Genomic DNA, 21,556 nt, shown 5'->3' with positions numbered 1-21,556 from the left:
CGGCATTCAGATGCGCAGTTTCTCACCTCCAGAGAGCAGCAGAGATCTCAGGCAGGCTGCTGCAGCTAATGGTGGCAATTAATAACTTGTCATCATCCGGAGGATGAAAGGGAAGGCGCCCCGTCAGCAGGCGGGGCATGGCGCTGCTCCGAAGCAAATGAGGTGCAGGTGTGGCCTCCGCGACGCGCTGCGCTCGCAACCCGCGCGCGGCGGTGCCAAGCCCAGACTCAGAGCGCCCGCGGCCGGCTCGGTTCCCCGGCGCGCACAGCCCGGCCAGCCCCAACCCCCACCGTGTTCGCCTGGCTGAAGATGCCTTCTCCGCACGCAGCAGTAAATCAGAGCACAAGGCACAGACCCTGCCAAACACTCCATCGCACTCCGTGAGCGCGGTTAACTCTGACAGGCCCAATTCGCCTGGCTGGGGTCTGGGGGGTTCCTCTCCTCCCCCCAGACTTAGTAAGACTCGCACACCGTACACTCTCACCTCCACGCGGCCCGTGCCCCACCACCACCCCGTGCAAGCACCGCTGCACCCTTTTAGAAGTGAACGTGGTCAACGGCAGCGTGCTGCGCTTGATGTGGCCTGTTCTCTGCTCCTTATGAGGCTGGAGGACACGAACTCCTTTTTAGGGTTTTGTAAAACCGCCAAACAAGAATCACTTATTTCCAGACAGCTCCAAGCCGGTTGCCTTTTCTCTCGTTTCCATTCCTGTGGGTCAGTTCTGCTTGAAATGAACCAAGTTTACAAATCTCTTCTGGTTTGTACACTCCTATTATGCATACAAGGTGATGCATTTGTAACTGTCACACAAGTCAGGGTGATACAGCACTCTCATCTGACCCTATTCATTTAAATGGGTGCGTCTTGATGACATTGATTCATGTTATAAGTTATATCCATGCATTATAATCTTTACGTGTCACCCTACTGGTTATTCTACTACAACGGGAGGGGGGTTGGGGAGACGCTGCAAATGATGGTAAGAAGGATTTGAGAGTGCTTTGAGCCATCCGAAGTCCCATATAAACTCCAAAGCGTCCTTAGATAAGTTTATTATGTGTTCCTATCCTGAGAAAAGGAAATTTACATGCAGAACCATCCTGGCCCAGGTGTCTTTTGCTGTAAATATTCTGCCGACTAACTTATTAATATTTGGAGAATGTGTGCTTAAAATGCATATTGCACCAAAGTAAAGGGGTAAGTAAACATGATTATGCATGCATGTAAGTCTTTATCAAGGTGGGGTTAATAATGTTTTAAAGCAGAACTATTTCTCATGAAAATAGCTGCTCTTAATAGCCTCTGTCTCTTTATTGTGCTTCTTACTGAAACATAAATCACTAATATGTTTTCGGCGGCAAAGTACTCTCTTTTTCCATTGTATTCACAGATTTAGTGGCATTTCAAATAGATAAACACAAGCAACATCTATCAACACTACAAAAAGGGCGCCTTAATCAAAGCTCCGGGTCCCGGGTCTCAGCATCTCCATTTACCTTGAGATAAATCCATTGGTGTGACCACCACTGCACCGGGTGACAAATCACCCCAGCTGGCCGAGCAGCACAAGGGCTTATTGGCCTTCCTTTAAGTGGTCTTACCCTTCAATGAAAAGGATGGGGCTTGTCAAGCAGGACCAGATTAAAGTTAGACAAAAAGAAATGATCTGTTATTAGAAAACTCCGATTGAGAATCACAAAACAGGAAAGAAATATGAATAAAAATTTCCAGGGGGAAGACCATCTGATCCCAACAGAAATTAACTCCCATTATGGGCGTAAGGTAATAGATAGCCTGCAGTTGGAACTAATGAGGGTTTCAGATTAAGGAGGTGTGGGGCTTGGCTGGGGGTATTAGCAGCTGCTCTGGGCATTCAAGTGCAAAGTTCAGCAATGGCCTGGGTTCTTGGCTTCCTGGCCTGTGCGGTGTTCATGTGGGGCCTGGAAATTACAAACTCTTAGAGGTGAGGATTTTCTCATGGAAATTACAAACTCTTAGAGGTGAGGATTTTCTTATGATTGCCTGGGTACTTCACGGAATGTTAACACTGGCAGGAAGGAGAGAGGGCCAGTTGATCTCCTCCTGTTGGAGAGAAGGGGACGCTGAAGGTCAAATGGGGAGAGTGGCCTGCCCAGAGTCATCAGTAGTAGGGCTGACAGTGGAGCTAAAATGATCTGTCCACTTCCAGTTCATTGTGACTCCATTATTTGGCCTAATTCTAGGAGATGACCTTGTTCTGCCTCTGAATCTAAGAATCTTGATTATCTTCCAGTTAACTGGAAAGAGAAGAGAAAAAGGGGTCCTAGTGTTAGTAAAGCCTTCTCAATGTAGCCTTGAATTAACGCCCGATGCTTATAAGACAGAGTGGCTAATGCTTTCAGTCCCTTACCAAGTTCCTGGCACTGTCTATGCATTGTCATCTAATCCACACTTACGTACCACCATCTTCATCATCCTTATTTTACTGAGGAAGAGCCTGGGATTTAACGAACTTCAACAGCTTTCCCAAGATAGGTTAATAAATGGAGGAGTTTGTTTCTGAACTCAATCAGTATTCCTTGAGCATGTGTGCTTGCAACCACTATATGGTATTGCTGGGCAAAGACTTGTGTTTCTGGTGGGGAACATGGGCAAATAAAATGTACTAAGCAAAATATATGAGATCACATGTAGTAGGAGACTTCAAAAAGTTCACGGAGAAATGGACTTATTTGTTCTGGTCCAAAAAAAATGTTTTGAAGTCCATGCAGAGTTCTTTCATAATATTTATTTTCCATGAACTTTCTGAAGTCCCCTCATATACAGAAGGGATGAAGACTTGGATGCTAAAGGAAAGCATGAGATCCCACTACTTACATTTCTGATATAAGTAAATAAAACATTCAGATTCTCCATCAAGAATGGGACTAGAAAAATGAGGCTACAAAGGCTTAGATTGCCAATTCTATGCTTTAGCATAAATATGGTATTTACAAAGAAGATAGTATGAGGTCCTGGGTTCGAATCCTAAGTTGGTCATTTCTAACCTCTCTTTGTTGTTGTAGTTGTTTTCTATATTTGAATCTTGAGCAAATTGTAGCACATGCCCATTTCTTTTTATTTATTTATCTATTTTTTGGAGAGGTTTTTGCTATAGGGCGTGTGCGCTCACCGGAAAGACAGAGAGAGAGACAGAGAGACAGATAGCGAGAAATCACCCCCCCGGGGGGATGGCCACGCCGTAATTCCTTCTCCTCCATTCTTCTCTTGAGCTCTTGGGCACACATACATGTGCCCGGCGTGAGTTTAAGCCACTGGGTCCAGGACTCAAACCACAGTAGGCTACATGGGAGTCCAGTGACATAGCCATTACGCTAACTGCTGGTTCCTCTCTGTTTCTTCATTTGTCAAATAAGGAGATAATTTCCATCTCAGAGATTGGTTACAAAGGTGAAATAAAACAATGGATTATTTTTTAGTCCATGTTTTTTTCTGTTGCTAATAATAGAATACCACAAATTGTGTAACTGATAAATAACAAAGTTTATTCAGCTCACAATTCTGGAAATTTAAGGTCCTGGGTCACATCTAGTAAGGGCCCTCTTGCTGGTGGGGACCCTCTGCAGAGTACCACGGTGGCACAGGGTATTATATGGTGAACGGGCATGAGCACGTGTTCCTCTCCCCCTTATTTTCCCTCCCTCTTCTTATAAAGCCACTAGCATTCAATCACGGGCCCTACCCAGGTGACCTGACCTAATCCTAATTAGCCCCCAAGTCCTCGTCTCTTTAAATCATGTTTGGGGGACCAGAGCTGGTGTGGTGGTTAAGTACTAGACTCTCACATGGCCAACTATGGTTCACGTCCTGGACCCAGTGGCTTGCAGTGTGACCATCCCCCGGAGGGGAGGGAATGTTTTCTTACTTTCTCTCTCACTATCTCCATCTCTCCAGCATGTGCACATTCCTTATGGCAAAAAAAAAAAAAAAACAGAAAAGTTGGATTAAGTTTTCACCCTTTTAATACTGTCACATAACAACCAAATTTCAACACATAAATTTTTTGATTCATTTTATTTTTTAACAATTACCTTCACCACCACACCACTGGCTGGCCATCAACATAAAATTTTAGGAGACACATTGAAACGATAGCAGTGTCAAAGAGCTCAGCAGAGTTCCCAAGGAAGAGTAAGTACTTGGAAGTTGCCCCAGGTCTGTAGGAGAGCTGGGAATAACCCTCTGAAATAGCCCTCAGTTGTTCTCTCTGGAGGATCGTAGGAAGGACTGACCACAGGGAGGGTGCTGATCTCAGGGATGCTGAGTGGACTGTGGCCTTGTCTGCACTTTTCCAAAAGCCCAGTAAATGCATGGAAATGTCCTTGAACTGCTGGGTGTTGAAACGTCTGCAAAGAGAAAACACTCAGCTGTTTGGAGATTGCTAAGTTTCTCAGTGACTTATTTCAGGCTTCAGGTTGGGTAGATGTGGGATGGGATTCTTAAACATGTAAGAAGGCCAAAGAGCCAGACCACTAGGAAGAGATGGTAGAGACACAGCTAAGTCCATAAAAAAGAATCCCAATCCCCATACTGGAGAAAATCACACCATCAATTGCCCAGTCGGTGAGTTAACAGGCCCCCTGGATCCTGTGGTACAAGATGTCACGGTATCAGCCAAGTCTATCACATTTCCTTAGGGGCTAAATTGGGGAAAACAAGTTTAAAGGCAAAGTACATCATTCCTCTATTTGATTTGTAAGTTATGTCCTGTTATTATGATAACATTTATGGAGGTCATTGTGTCAAGAGCTTGTTTTCTCTAATTATTTATGCCAAGAATCAAGCTGGGTTAAAGAATGATTTACATCAGAAATTTGTAGCTAATGATACCAGAGCAAGCACACTATGCCAGTTGCGAGTGCTTCCACTCATCAGCACAACAGCAGGTGCATGTTCTCCTTTTCGCTGTATAACTCAATCAAGTTTAAAAGGAAAAATAAAGTAAAATATCTGTATCAAACATGTCTAATGTCTAAAATGGCCCCTATGTGCATTACGTTTCATTTTTATTTAAAGGCACTGGAATTGCAAGGCAACCATGATAGATAATTACAGACACGAGGATTGATATATTTCGCATTTGTGTTTGTGTCTAAATACCTACTGCCTTCTTGATAAACTTCAATTAATATGCTTTCAAGTACTCTGAATGTAATTTTCTGATTAAACACATACACGAGGCTCACCACTAGCTCATTAATTTTACCGAGATTGAATTTTAGTGTTTGTTATGCAGTTAAATGTGAGAAGCAGGACATTCAATAATCATTTTGTATTTAATATGAACAGATATATTTTTTTCGATGCAGTCCAAACCAAATCCCTAGGACATCAACGAGGTGGCGGCTGAATTCTCTGACTTCAGAATTTGCACATTTAATGGGAAACAATTTCAAAGCCTCTGTCGGTCATTGTAAAGGCCGTTCCATTCTGCTTTTTCCACAGAGCAAAATCTTTCTGAGAACAATGCTTATTATTGATAGGTTTAAAGCACCTCAGGTGCTTGCCCATTGTGTGTGTTGCTGTCACTCTGTCTTCTGAGCAGTGGGAAGCAGTGATGGATAACGCCGAGAATAATACATGATTCCTGATTGAATGCAAAGCTATAATTCAGTCTTGGGGTTCTGCTGACGTCACGGTGCGTGAGAACACAGCTCAAAGAGGTTTTAAAAAAAATGAGCTAGGTAGTCCTTGTACTCAGCTTTGGAGCCAGTAGATCGGCATACATATAACACAGGCCTCCTGGGTGATTTTCAGAGGAGAAAGGCACATGAAGGTATAATCTCCCAGGGCAAGGTCCCCTGTGTCCCCAGGTGGGCAACTAGGGAAACCAGCACAGAGTCTGCTCTTGGCTCCTGCCCAGTTTGCTTCAGAGTCTGTTTTAGTACAGGCAAGTAAAAGTCTCAGATGTAGAGGATAGAACCTCTCTCCTCAACCCTTCAAGAAGTCTTCCAGTCCAGCTTTCCTAACATTATGCTAGTGCATAGTGTTCAAAACTTTATTACATAATAGCTTCCCCAAACTCTCACCTTGGGGATTTGGATTCCATGTGTCTGAAGTAAGGCCTGGCAATGTGTCTACTGAAGGAGTTATCCACGTCAACTCATTAGGAGGGTCTGCAAACACCCTGGTCAGTCTCTCTTGGTGTCTTGATGCTGAATTTCTTCCATACTTGCAGGCTGTTTAATGCAGTTTAGGAATCAATGCAGTCCTAGTTTATGTTGCCCTTCAGTTCATGAGATCTTTTTGGAAAGGATAGCACAGAAGAAGGCTCATTAAATGAAAATAGAAAACACACAGGATTCTGGATGTTATATGCCTGTGAAAAATGAAAACATGAAGCTGAGCTTACAGGAGAGAAAGGGATGTACCAAAGCTAGATACAAAGAAATAGCTGGAAATGTGAGTGGACAACTCAGCTTCCAAGCAGAAGCCACGAAGGCTGCAGGCAGATACAAAGCCTGATAGGGGTCCTGGGGTAGAGCCCAGAGTCGGTGTTGCTGTTACTGTGCAATAGGTAATACAGGTGCAAAATTCAAAAGGCATAGAAGCAGTCAATGAATACTAATTCTTTCTTCTGTCCCTGAGTCCTAGAGGCAACCAGGATTTTATATGTTCTCTGAGCTACAGTGTGTGCTAGCTCAACTCTATGCATCTTAAGGTCTTTGTTGTTGTTGTCTACACAACAGTAACATACTATACTGAATCCTTTTTTTTAAACTTCATAATGTATCTTGGAAATATTTCCATATTAGTATATATAGAGCTGCCTCATTTCTCTTATGGTTACATAGAATTTTCCATTTCATGAGTGTGTCAAAATTTAACCAGGCCCCTATCAGTGGAAGACAGGCTGTTTGCATATATTTTATTTCTCTTTTTGCAATGATATCTGTGGGGTAAATTTTCAGAAGCAATTGTAGGGTCAAAGACTAATGCATCAAAATTTTGTCAGTAGGGGACCAGCAGGTGGTGTGGTGGTTAAGGCGCTAGACACTCCCACCTCTCTGACCAGGGTTCGAGTCCTGAATCTGGTGGCTTGTTTTCTCACTTCCTCTCTCTCTCACTCCCACCCTCTGTCTCTCTCTGGTCAAATAAAAAAAAAAATGAATGAATAAATAAAATAAAATAAATAATTATTTTTTAAAAATTTTGTCAATAAAAGTTGTACTAATTCACATTCCCTCTAACAAACTTTGAAAGTAATTGTTTTCCCACATTCTGAACAGCTGGTACTTTATCCAAATCTTTGCCTCTCACCAATCTCACATATAGTTTTCAGTTGTATTTATTTTATTATAATGAAGTTAGAAACATTTTCATATATATATATTTTTTTTTTTTGACAGAGATTTTTGCTATAGGGCTCACACGCTCGCCAGAGAGAGAAACAGAAAGCAGGAAATAACCTGCCTTGGGGGATGGCCACACTGCAGTCCCTTCTCCATTCTCCTCTTGGGATTTTGGGCACACACACACACACACACACACACACATACACACACATGCCCAGCTGGGTCCAGAACGTGAACCATGTTCAAGTATGTGAGAGTCCAGCAATGTAACCATTACGTCATCTGCCAGGCCCCCTTTCCATCTATTTTAGAACCATTTATTTTCTCTCTTCTCTAAGCTGGCCGTGGGTATCATTTGCCCATTTTACTGTTGAATCTTTTTCTTACAGTATTACTGAAGCATTTTATATACTAAGGAAATGAGCTCTTTGACTGTGATATGTGAGACAAAAATATTTTCCCATTTTATTTCCACTTTTCGCTTTAAGGTTTATTTTCTACAAAAAAATGAAAGAACTGAAAGTTTTATGAGTCTAAATTAGTTGGTTTTCTTTTCTTTTCTTCTGAATTTTGTGTCTATCTTAGAGAGTCCTTCCCATTGCAAGATTATATGAAAACAAATTATCATAATTCTGCCACAACTTTTGTGAATCATTGAAAACAACTTGGGGGTCAACCCGTGACATGGTGGTTGAGGTGGCTGGATTCCATATGGCCAACTGCATGGTTTGAGTTCTGGAGGCTTGAGAAACATGCCAGGCGTGTGCTTGCTCATGCCCAGGATCCTGAAGGGAAGGAAAGATGGAGGAGAGTGGATTGTGGTGTGACCATTTCCTATGTGGGGTTGCCTTACCACTTTCTGTCTCTCTCCATCTCTCTCTAGTGAGAGTGTGTACCCTTTGGTAAATCTTTGATCTGGTCTGGAATTTATTTCAGTACATTATGTACAATGGATTAAACTCATTTGTGAAAACCAGTCATCCCAGTACCATTTATTAAACCATCTGGTACCCATGCATATTACTCCACTAAAAAACTAGAAACATGGTGACCACCATTGGTTGCTCTTAATTAGGAAAATCTTAAAAGAGAGAGGGGGACAGCTGAGGCAGGAAGAGAGAGATCTGGCTAGAAATCCAAATGAATTGATCCTGTTTGACTCTGCTCGGATGGTTTCTCTTCACCCTTTGACAGTCGGATTCTACATTCTGGTGGTGATTCTGCTATCCTGAGGAGAAAATGACAAATCAAAGCTATTTGGTAGACTGGGCCAGAATAGTATTTTCATATATTTATTGATTTTTTTCTATATTTTCTGTTTTTGCTTTTAGTAATTTTATTTCCTGTGATACCCTTCCCTCACTCATATAGATTGTTATGTAAGGCTGGCTGCAGAAGAAAAAAAAAAACAACTTTTTTTTTTTTAAGAATTATTTTATTGGGACCAGCAGTTAGTGTAATGGTTATGTCACTGAACTCCCACGTAGTCAACTGCAATTTGAGTCCTGGACGCGGTGGCTTAAACTCATGCCAGGCATGTGTGCGTGCGTGCCCAAGATCCCAAGAGGAGAATGGAGGAGAAGGGATTGTGGCTTTATTTACTTATTTATACATTTATTTTCATTTGACCAGAGAGGGATAGAGCAAAAGAGAAAGAGAAAGCAAGCCACCAGGTCTGGGACTCAAACTGTGATCGGCCATATGGGAGTCCAGTACCCTTAGCCACCACATCACCTGCCAGCCCCAAGGAATATGTTTTTTAAAAGTTGTGGTAAAATATGCATAACATAGAATTGACCATTTTATCCACTTTCAACTGTACAGCTTGATGGCATTAAGCATAATTACATTGCTGTGCAATCACCCACCATTCATCTCTAGAACTTTTTCACCTTCCCCAACTGGAACCCTGAAGATTAATTCCCGATTCCCCACCGCCTCCCCAACCACCATTTTACTTTCTGTCTTTATATATTTGACCATTCTAGGTACCTTATATAAGTGAAATCATACAATATTTGTCTTTTTGTGACTAACTTATTTCATTTAGCATAATGTTTTCAGGGTTCCTCCTTGTTATAGCATGTGTCAGAATTTCCTTCCTTATAAAGCTGAATGAATCCGTTGTGTGTATGGGCCACATTTTGTTTATCGATGTGTCTGTCATCAGTGGACATTTGGATTGCTTCTGCCTTGTGAATAATCCTGTGACTAGTTCTGCTAGGACGCACGGGTATACAAATATCTGTTTAAGTCCCTGTTTTCACTTCTTAGGGGTATAGATCCCAAAGTGAAATTGCTAGATCATATGATAATTCTGTTAATTTTTAAAGGCATTATCATATCGTTTTCCACAGCAGTGGCACCATTTTACATTTCCACCAGCAAAGCATAGATATTCCAAATTATCCACAGAATAGTATTTTCATATATTTATTGATTTTTTTCTATATTTTCTGTTTTTGCTTTTAGTAATTTTATTTCCTGTGATACCCTTCCCTCACTCATATAGATTGTTATGTAAGGCTGGCTGCAGAAGAAAAAAAAAAACAACTTTTTTTTTTTTAAAAATTATTTTTTTGGGCCCCGCAGTTGTAATGGTTATGTCACTGAACTCCCACGTAGTCAACTGCAATTTGAGTCCTGGACGCGGTGGCTTAAACTCATGCCAGGCATGTGTGCGTGCGTGCCCAAGATCCCAAGAGGAGAATGGAGGAGAAGGGATTGTGGCATGGCCATCCCCCCTGGGGAGTGATTTCTTGCTTTCTGTCTCTCTGACTCTCTCTGTCTTTCCGGCGAGCATAAGCGCCCTATAGCAAAAACCTCTCCAAAAAAAAAAAAAGGAATTATTTTACTTAATTTTATTTACTTATTTATACATTTATTTTCATTTGACCAGAGAGGGATAGAGCAAAAGAGAAAGAGAAAGCAAGCCACCAGGTCTGGGACTCAAACTGTGATCGGCCATATGGGAGTCCAGTACCCTTAGCCACCACATCACCTGCCAGCCCCAAGGAATATGTTTTTTAAAAGTTGTGGTAAAATATGCATAACATAGAATTGACCATTTTATCCACTTTCAACTGTACAGCTTGATGGCATTAAGCATAATTACATTGCTGTGCAATCACCCACCATTCATCTCTAGAACTTTTTCACCTTCCCCAACTGGAACCCTGAAGATTAATTCCCGATTCCCCACCGCCTCCCCAACCACCATTTTACTTTCTGTCTTTATATATTTGACCATTCTAGGTACCTTATATAAGTGAAATCATACAATATTTGTCTTTTTGTGACTAACTTATTTCATTTAGCATAATGTTTTCAGGGTTCCTCCTTGTTATAGCATGTGTCAGAATTTCCTTCCTTATAAAGCTGAATGAATCCGTTGTGTGTATGGGCCACATTTTGTTTATCGATATGTCTGTCATCAGTGGACATTTGGATTGCTTCTGCCTTGTGAATAATCCTGTGACTAGTTCTGCTAGGACGCATGGGTATACAAATATCTGTTTAAGTCCCTGTTTTCACTTCTTAGGGGTATAGATCCCAAAGTGAAATTGCTAGATCATATGATAATTCTGTTAATTTTTAAAGGCATTATCATATCGTTTTCCACAGCAGTGGCACCATTTTACATTTCCACCAGCAAAGCATAGATATTCCAAATTATCCACATTATTGCCAGTCCTTTTATTTCTGTGTTTTTTTTTAATTTGTTTTGTTTTTATTGTGCTCATAGCCACCCTAATGTGTGTGAAATGTTATCTCATTGTAGTTTTGAATTGCATTTCCTCAGTGACAGCTATGTTGAGCATCCTTTCATGTACTTATTAACTAGTTGAATATTTTCTTTAGAGGAAAAACGTTTTTCAAATTTTTAAAACTATAATCTCTGGAGTAGCAAACCCTGGGAGGGACAGGATGTGATAAAGAGATTTAGAATACAGCTAAGGAAGATAAACTGGATCGACTAGAGAGGAAAGAGATTGCAGGGAGAAGCAAGAGCTTTCCACCAGACTATGAGCTCTAAGGAAGGGGCCTCTGCCCCAGCAGAAACTCTGGAGGGAGTTGGACAGAAATCCTACATAGGTTTTGGAGGAACTCAAGAGCAGAGATAACCTGTGCCTTATTTTCCAGTAATGTCTTTAAAGAGGTTAAGACCTCAGATGGCATGGAAGAGTAGAGCAGACATGGCTGAAAGGGAGTCCAGAGGGACAGATGGAAGCTAGCTGGTTGGGCAGCACTACAGCTGAGCTGCAGAAAGGTCTCTTTGTGCTCCCAACACAGTGATCCTAACAAGGAGGATGTCACGGTGACTTGGAGGGATGGCTGACTCAACAAGCAATGACATTTCAGGGAATGCTAATACAGACAGGTGACCCCTGAGAACAGGATGAGAGTGCCCTCCCAGTTCCAGGGCCTTGGGACAAGAAGGTAACCTCAAGGAGGCATGAAGAAAAGCCTTGCACCGTCTGATCCCTGCCAGATATGGCCTTGTCATAGATAGACACTTCGGTAATTGAAACTTGGGCCAGCTGTGGTGACACAATGGTAACACAATCCTCTGCATTGCTGGAAAACATGGGAAGGTCCCAGGTTCATGTCCTAGGGTATCTCTGCATACTGGATACACATGTATGCCCGTGATCTGGACTGACTGAGGCTGGGAGTGGATCATGGCATGAAGATTCCCTCTGGGGGTGACTTTCTCTTACTCTCTGTCAAATAAATAAATAAAGATAAACAATAATAATAACACAGAGGACATTTCTTGCACACTTGAGTATGAGGGCTATGATTCATAATTCCTAAATAGTGAAGTCATTGTCACAAACTGGAGAAACAAATTAGACCCCATATTCAAGAGAGAATCAAGAGAATAGACCCCAATAAAGTGACTTATGGAGCAGCAAAAGTAAGTTAATAATAAAGATAATATCCCCCATTTAAAAACACTTCAAATTTCAAGGCACTTTTGATCTGTTCCTGATTTGGTTGTCAACCCTGTGAAATAGAGGATTTAACAAAACAGGTTTTATTATCATCCCTGTTTTTTGAACGAGGGCACTGAGAACAACAACAAAAAGTTTTGCTGTGGCCCAAACCATCCAGTACCCTAGAGCTGTTTTTCACCTCAGCACTGTTGACATTCAGGCCTGATTCTTTACTGTGGGAGGCTGTCCTGTGTGTTGTAGGAGGTCTGGCAACCATCCATGGCTTCTACCCACTAGATGCCAGTAGCACTCCCAGTGATAACAAATGAAAATATCTCCAAGCATTGACAAAAGTCTCCGGGGGAGTGGGAACCAGCAGTTAGCGTAATGGCTATGTCGCTGGACTCCCACGTAGTTGACCACGGTTCGCGTCCCGGACCCGGTAGCTTAAAACTGACGCCGGGCATGTGTGCGTGCGTGCCCAAGATCCCGAGAGGAGAATGGAGGTGAAGGGATTGCGGCGTGACCATCCCCCCTGGGGGGTGATTTCTCGCTTTCTGTCTCTATGTCTCTCTCTGTCTGTCTGGCGAGCGCACGTGCCCTATAGGGAAAAATCTCTCCAAAAAAAAAAAGAAAAAGTCTCCGGGGGAGCAAAAATCCACCCCCACAGGCCCTCACCCTCCTTCCATAGTTGGGAACCAGTAAAGCTCAATAAGGGTAAGGACCTGATCCAGGTGTCTTGACTCCTGGTTCAGACTGCAAAGAAGAAATCCAGCCCTTCCCTCACCTCACATCCACCCTGCTTTCCACCAACAGACCTGAAAACACTTTAGAATGGCCTCATAATGCTATCACTGAAAAGGATTAGCATTTGTCTCTGCCTTTTCAATTTACACGCGAAAACACTGAGCTGCAGAAAGCTTCCGGTTTTTGTCCAAGAACACAAAGATGGCATGTGGGGAAGCTGGCCCCTGACCCTGGGTCCCCTGTCTCAAATTCAGCGTGCGATGTGTTAGCACATCAATGCCTAGAGCTGACACTGGTTCCGAAATGCTCCAGAGCAGCCTTGGGAAGAAAAGCAGGGTATTTCCTGGTTTGCCGTCCCTTGATAAAGGGCTATTTTTAGTAAAATGGAGGAGAGATCAGCATTCAGCTCAATTGAAAATATGTCTGGCATTAATTCATTGTTAATTGACCAGGATGAGTAAAAAGATGGCTACTTCCAAGGCCTCTCTAATGGAACTATTAGTGAATTTTCAGGTCAACTAACTCCTGTCACTGCCTGACAAGGGAAATGGCAATCATTTGCCAGTGCTAGCAAGGCTCTCGCTGCTCTCAAAAACTGGAATCAGTCATCCTGGGCTGTCAGGTTCTGTGTCTCTACTCCATGTCTAATTCTCCACTCCACACCCCTTGGCCCCAGAGACCCTTAACTTCCTTTGAATGACCTCAGGTTTGTCCTAAATGTGCATGATTTTTGCCACCTTTAAAGAGCTTGCATGGAAATCTGGTTTGGCCTTTTTATTCCAGTGCTATAGTTCGGCAAATATTATCACTCGCTTTTCCCAGGGTGGAAACTGAACTTGGGCTGTTGCTCTCCTTGCCAAATTTTCCCAGATGGTGAACGCCCAGGCAAGGGTGCAAACCCAGGTGTCCAGTCATAAATTCCATGTCATCGCTTAGTGTCTTTATCTCGCACCGTCATCTACCCCTTTCCCCCTTGCCATGCTTGCTTTAGTTATTAAAATTAGTCATAGTTTTTTCATCCAATGAATACCATATTCCAGGAACTATGTGATGTTTTGGTGATGTATGATCTCTAGGCTAGAGCCCCAAGTCCTGAGCACGATTTTCAAAGCCTGCTGTAATTTGGGCCTAACTTACCTTGCCATCTTCATCTTGAGCCATTTCTTCTCATGCAACCTATACTTCAACCATACTAAAATAACCTCCGCTCTCGAAATATGCTGTGAATTCTTGGTCTCTCTCCCTCTTTCTCTTTGTCTTTGCATGTGCTGTCGGGTCCTTTCGGGTATCACCTCCTCTGAAAAACCTCTGCTTTTCACAGCAAAGCTTGTCGGTCTCAGCTCTTTTTTCTATGAAGATTTGCTCATACTTCTGAAGTGTTCAGACTGTATTATCATTATTCATACGCATGTCACATGTGACAGTTCATTTTGTGTGTTTAGTTAACTGGGCTAAAGGATACCCAGATATCTAGTAAAGCCTTGTTTCTGGGTATATCTGTGAGGGTGTTTCTGGAAGAGATTGGCATTTGAATTGGTGGGCTCAGGACATTGCCCTCCACAACTAGGGTGGGTGGGCATTATCCGGCCCATTAGGAGCCTAATGCAGAAGAAGGGTGATTTGTCTCTTGATCGTTTTGAGCAGGGGCATCTTTTCCGGCCCTCAGACTTCATCAGAGCTCCCGGTTTTCAGGACTTCAGACTCAGTATGGGTCTTCTACCTTCGGCGCTTGGGTTCTCTGCTTTTGGAACTTGGACTGAATCACACCACTAGCTTTTCCGGTTCTCCAGCTTGCAGATAGCAAATCGTGAAATTTCTCACTATCCGTAACTGAGTGAGCCCAATCCCATAGTTAATCTCCTCTTGCCTACGTACATATCTTCTGAGTGCTATTTCTCTGGGGACACCTAGTGCATGTGTGATACTTGAAGGCCTGGATTGAGCTTACTCAAATGAGTCTTCTTCAGTCCAGTATACAGAAGATGACTGATAAGCACTCGTTTGCTTTACTTAACCACAAATCACAAAGGCAAAAAGCATGGAAATACTGTAGTCCTTTAAAGCAAACAACCAACTTACAGTTGATTAGTTACCACTAGACACGAGGACTTAAGCTTGCTGCTGGTCCTTTGTGTTTGATTAGCTAGCTCACCTCCTTTTACTTATCAAACCTTTCAGGCAACTGCTTCTATGATTGCCTTGAGTGGATTCCAAGGAAGAAGAAAGCAATAGATGGCAACAATTGCGTTCCCCCTGGCACTACTAACCTCCAGCCAAGTCTCCAGTGCCAGGGGAAAGCAGGGAATTCAAGCAATTTTCTAGGCACCCCAATTCATTCAGACTGCTATCACTAGTAGTAAATGTTTGGGGGATATTTACATAATAATGAAAGAATAAAATAGCAATGTGCAAAGTACTTTTACAAATGCTTTTTTTTTTTTTTTTTTGCTGCCAACATAAAAGTCTTCATTTTAATTTGGATGATACACATTTGACTGAATAGCTTAGAATAAAATAATCCATGAACAGGTACAAGGCATTTACAGTAACACCTGTGAAAAACATTAAATTGGTGCATTTTGAAAAAAAGGTCTGTTTATAAATTTTTCTACTGTGAATCTGGAAGACTTTCAGTTCCTACTCATTACACTGGCTCTAAGTCCCAACTGGTCCAATCATGAAAGGTCAGTATTATTATCCTCACTTTATAGATGGGAAAACTGAGGCACAGAAACATTTTCAAAGTTACTGAGCTAGTACGTAGTAGAATGAAGATGGAAGATTTAGACATTCTGACTCCAAGTCCCATGTTCTTAATACTTTGTTCTGGTTTGGGGGAGCAGAAAATGTATGCTGTTTATTCTTGTGTCTTCCACAGCATCCAGCATGGGGCACATAGTAGGACTCAATATGTTTGTTGAATGAACACATTTTTATACACATTTTATGTACAAGGTTAAAAATTCTTTTGTCTTATCTATGTTTAATTTGTTCATTTACCCGGCAATGTTTATCCATTCCATTCATACCAAATTTATTAGGTTCCTGCAATTGCCTGTCATTGTGTTCAGCATTAAAAATTCCAAGATGAGTAAGACAAAATTACCTTTGTGTCTCCAGCATCTTGAACAGTATCTGGTACATAGCAGGTCCTTAACAAATCCTTTTGCATAAATAAATTATCTTCAGAAAACTCAGGACCTAGTATATATGACTAACGTCATAATGAACTGTGTTCTTTCTTTCATCTACTCTTTATATCAATCTACCACCCATATTTTTTTACATATGGGAAAACCGAAGGTCAGTGGAATTTAACATCTCTGCCACGACAGTGCTTTGATTTAAAGTCCAAGTCACCTATTTTAAATAACAGGTTGATGTACCTTTTAGAAGCAGCTCTGTTGTGATAGTGGGAAGAATCCAGAGCTGGGATCTGACAACCTGATGTGAATCCCAACGCTGCCATATACTAGGTGTATGGTCTTGGTGAAGTCATCCATCTCTCTGACTCAGTGTTCTCCATATTAGATGAGCATATTGAGATCAACATCACTGACCACACAAGGCTACTGCGAGGACTGAGAGAAGAAGTAAACAAGAAGAACTATTCAAGGCATTGCCTTTGACCACCTTCTGAAAGCTCACTTGCCTGCTACTCCTGAGTCCTAGAAAGAATAGTACCTGCAGACTAAAATCTTTCACCATCCAACTTAGCTCCTTCTTGACAATAACCAAGCCTTTAGATTCAAGACCTTACAAGGAAAGTAATAAAACTCAATAGGTAATGATAGCTATTATTCTCCTCTCTGGATTTTGGGCATGCATGCATAGGTGCCTGGCATGTTTTTCTAGCAGCCAGGTCCAGCTCTCAAACTTCACAGTCAGCCATGTGGGATCTAGCTGCCTAAACCACTATGCCATCATTAGGCCCAGGGAAACTTCTAGAGTAAAACATTATTCCAAAAGGATATGACCCACTATTCGGAAGTTGTCCACTCTAAATTATCTTTATTGTTGTGGCTCTATTAGACAACTTCCAGGGCAAGAGAGCATCTTGGCATTTTATTTTTTGATGACAACTATTTATGGGCGGCTCAATAGTACACTAACTGTAAAGAGCTAGACGTATGTTAGCTGTCTTAGTGTTGACTGATTTATAAAGCTGTGGACAAAAACTGGGAAAGGTGAGTTTTTACAAATTATTGTTAAGGTCCCAAACTTCACCCCAGTGAAGTTTGGCTAATCTTGTTCACAGACAATATAGAACAAAGAGGCCCAGCTACGGTGCACAGGCAGTGTGGCGTGGCACTTCAGTGCTAGTGCCACATGGCAGACCATTGTTCAGATCCTGGGTTGACCAGAGACACACTGAGCATGCATGTACCCGTGATCCTGGGTGGCTGGAAGGCTGAGGAGGATGTCATGGCATGATGAAACCTCATCAAGCTGTCTGTTTTTCTCTCTCCATCTCATAAAATGAATAATTTTTTTTTTTAAAAACCCTCTGAGATAAGTACCTTTTTGCCATCACTGTCAGAATAATCTTTCTTTCATTATGTCTTCTCACTACTCAGAAACATTCACTTGTACATCATTGTCTGGTGATTGTCCAAAATCATCCATCTGGAAGGGCTTTCACAATTTTTCCTACTATCCCATTTCCTGTTACCTGTTTCTCTTCTCCTTCCATCACAAAAAGTTGCTATACTTATTTATCATCAATTATTCCATGTACATATCTGCCTCTTTACCTATTTTTTTTCTTTTTAAGAGGAGATTTTGCTGTAGGGTGTGTGTACGCGCCAGAAAGACTGAGAGAGAGAGAGAGAGAAAAAGCGAAAAATCACCCTCCATGGAGGGTGGCCATGCCACAATCCCTTCTCCTCCAGTCTCCTCTCAGAATCTTGGGCGTGCATGCACACATGCCTGGCATGAGTTTAAGCTGCCCAGTTTGGGACTTGAACAATGGTTGACAACATGGGAGTCCAGAAACATAACCATTACGCCATCTGCTGGTTCCTAAACTTTCAAAATTTTAAACACCTCCTCACACCCCTCTCCTGCACCCTACACACACACACACACACACACACACACACACACACACACACACTGTCCAACTCTAGGCCTTCTTCAAAGCCAAGTTCATTACATACTTTGCCACAGAACGCACTCTTACCCTCGCCAGAGCCACCCCTTGGGCCCTTCAGTGTATGAGCACAGTAGTTTACCAGTGGCTTTGTAAAGCTTTCTCACTTAATGTCAGAAACTCTTAGAGAACACCTTCTCTGGGCTGGGCACTCTGCTGAGTGCTTTACAAACATCATAACTGATCTTCACAATCGTGTTATGTAGGAGATCCCTCTTTTGCAGATGAATAATGAGAGGCATAGCCCAGTGTTGTAAGTTGCCCAAAGTCACAGGTCCGATAAATGGCAGAGTTGACGTGCACACACATGTCCGATGACTCCAGGGCCCAACCTCTGCATCACCGCACATCTCGTCTGCATTTTCCAGGACAGTACCAAGAAGGCAGCTGCTGTGGACAGAGCTGGTGACGGCCAGTCTTCCCACCCAGCTCAGTCTAAGTCTCGACAGCTTTCTAATGTCCTAAACGTATGATCACCCATTACTGTATTTAACTTTTATTTTGTTAGTTAGTCTAATATTTAGAGACCTCTGCTTATGGTTTCTGGGGGCAACACTTACCTAAGTGAGGGACTGGTCATCAGAGAAATGACTTGCAGTTACGATCACTGCGACGGGACTGACAATGATATAGTGGCTTGGGGTGGAAGGAGATGGGCTGATGTGGAGTACAATTGCCATCTTCTTCCTCTTTTAAAGTTTTTGCCAAAAGGTGCATATACTCACCTGAGAGAGACAATGAGAGGGAAAGTGAGAAATCATCCCCCGGGGGGATGGCCATGCTGCAATCCCTTCTTCTCCTGGGATTTTGGGCACACACGCACATGCCCCCCAGCATTAATTTCAAGCCACTGTGTCTGGGACTCAGACTGCCATCAGTCATGTGGGAGGGAGTCCAGCACCACTATGCCACCTGCTGGCACCCAATTACAATCTTCTTAGTAAACCTGGGGAAAACTTGAGAGGTGAGTACCTAGATATTGGAAAGCCTAATTTCATTATTTGGTTGTTTAAAGAAAAAGCAGAGCTTGCCATGACTGTTTTTGTTCAGCTCTTACCAAGGTTACTCTGCCTGACACTGGGACTAGCCAGGGAAGGACAGAGATGGCCAGAGAAGGACAGAGGCAGCCAGGGAGTATGAAAGTAAAAAAAAAAAAAACTGGAGTTCCAGAGAAAACATCGGCATGCTCCCATTCTAGTCAACACAGACCAGATGCTCAGCAGCAGGTATGTGTAGAGTGAAAGCAACGGCAATATAACCGTAATAAACATTTTACATGCCTGCCGCCACTGTAACAGGAAAACCTAATGTAAATGGCTTGCAAAGCCCAGTGGGGCGTGCTGTAGCTATGCCTTTCACGTGTGTCTTGCATATGGCGCCCACAAGTACAGTATAAAAGATGGAAATACAATAAAATCTCTTCTCGTTCACTTTTCTGGAGGATCGGGGTGGGGAAATGTGGCACACAGTGGAGACATGTAAATTGAGAGAGCCCTGTAAACGACTTTCCCAGTCTGTTGTAGTGATAGCCTTAGTAATAATCAAGCATGGCGCCCGCACTGAATAAAGTGGTCATGGTGTGGTTTCTGTTTTAGGAACGATCCTTTATGATTAGAGTGTCTTACGAACATATGCTACAGCACCACGGCATCCCTCTTCCGAGTCCGCGTACCTCTGCCCACCAGCTAAACTTCTGCTCAGCAACTAACTCTGGGGTGTAGGATACAGAGGCTCACTGATGTCTCGCACCTCGTCTGGATTCTCCAATACTTCTGTCTCTAACAAAGACAACATTTCAATCTCCATCTGCCTGGCTCCTTTGTCTCAACTAGCTTAGAATTCAGGGAGAAGAGGGGTCCTGTTGACCGTGCTGTCCTCAACCCTCAGGGGTGAAGACTATTGCCACCATTCTTGGTGTGAAAAGGGAAAATTATTTTGCCATAGGGCACATACCCTTGCCAGAGAGTGAGAAAGTGAGAAACCACCCTCCGAGGGGATGGCCAAGCTGCAATCCCTTCTCCTTTGTTTTCTTCTCAGGATTTTGGGCATGCATGCACACACACTGATGTGATTATCAAGCCATTGGGTCCAGGACTCGAACCGTGATTGGTACCTTAACTTCCATGCCACCAGCTGGTGGCAAGGAGAATCATTCTTTTTTAAAAATTATTAATTTAATTTAATTTTAATTATGATAATTAAATTTGCTAGAGGGCACATGTGTTCAGCAGAAAGAGACAGAGAGAAAGACAGAAAGTTAGAAAGCAAGCTGCTAGGTCCAGGACTTAATCCGTAGTTGGCCATTTGGGAGTTCAGTAGCCCAACCACCCCGCCACCTGCTGGTCCCAAGAAGAGTCATTCTTAAGGAAGAGTGATCGGAATATAACATACTTGCTTCTGTTCATTTCTCCCTCAAGATACACTAAGAGGACCCAGCAGTTCAGAAAAGCCTAAGTCTCCAGAACTCCATAGACACTTCTGGAAGGGAGCCAGTATGTTCATCCTGACCTAGAGGCAACCACTGACTGCCTCAGAACATGTGTCATTGGGAGGGTACAGGTTGTGATGAGATACCTTCGGATAGAAAGCTCAAAATAGAGAGGGGCTTGGAGTCAGGTACGTCCAGTTCTCAAATCAATGTTCTTGGGCTCTCATCCTGCATCAAAACTGTAAAGGGAGCTGTTCAAAGATACCAGTAACCGAAGGACATAAAATTGCAGTTAGGAGGAATAAGTTCATGAGCTCTATTGTACACCACATTGTACATCACGAGTGCAATTAATAGCAACGTATTGTGGGGACCAGCAGGTGGCGTGGTGGTTAAGGCGCTGAATACTCTCACACGCCAACCATGTTTCGGGTCCCTGACCTGTGTCTCCCTCTGGTCAAATTAAAATACATGAATGAATAAATAAAATTAAATAAATAATTCTTCAAAAAATAGTAACATATTGTGTATTTGAAAATTGCTTAGGGAACCAGCAGTTTGTGTAATGGCTATGTCGCTGGACTCCCACGTAGTCGACCGCAATTCGCGTCCCAGACCGGGTGGCTTAAAACTCACGCTGGGCGCGTGTGCGTGCGTGCCCAAGATCCAGAGAGGAGAATGGAGGAGAAGGGATTGTGGCGTGACCATCCCCCTGGAGGGTGATTTCTCGCTTTCTGTCTCTATGTCTCTCTCTGTCTGTCTGGCGAGCGCACGCGCCCTATAGCAAAAACCTCTCAAAAAAAAAAGGAAAAAAATTGCTTAGACTGAGTTTTAGTGTTTTTTCCACCCTCCCCCCAAAAGTATGCTAGGTAATATATATGTTAAATAGCTTGGTTTAGTCATTCCACAATGTATGCATACATCAAAACATGTACACCATTAAAAAAAAGAAAG

General features: G+C 42.6%; 1 long non-coding RNA gene across 2 annotated transcripts in view; it reads left to right on the top strand.

Annotated features, from left to right (window-relative positions):
* LOC102500810 (uncharacterized) overlaps positions 1–19,855 on the top strand; it is a 44,281-nt gene extending 24,426 nt beyond the window's left edge. For both annotated transcript variants that reach the window (XR_334403.1, XR_334402.1), the window contains 2 exons: positions 19,225–19,400; positions 19,770–19,855. This is a non-coding gene — a long non-coding RNA (uncharacterized LOC102500810). The remainder of the gene's footprint in view (positions 1–19,224; positions 19,401–19,769) is intronic.
* The last annotated feature ends 1,701 nt before the right edge of the window (positions 19,856–21,556 follow it).

Source organism: Tupaia chinensis, unplaced genomic scaffold (assembly GCF_000334495.1).
Source record: "Tupaia chinensis unplaced genomic scaffold, TupChi_1.0 Scaffold000215_1, whole genome shotgun sequence".
In the NCBI taxonomy this organism is placed as follows: domain Eukaryota; kingdom Metazoa; phylum Chordata; class Mammalia; order Scandentia; family Tupaiidae; genus Tupaia; species Tupaia belangeri.
The sequence above is the reverse complement of the archived record's forward strand: the minus strand, read 5'-3'. Positions and strand labels throughout refer to the sequence as shown.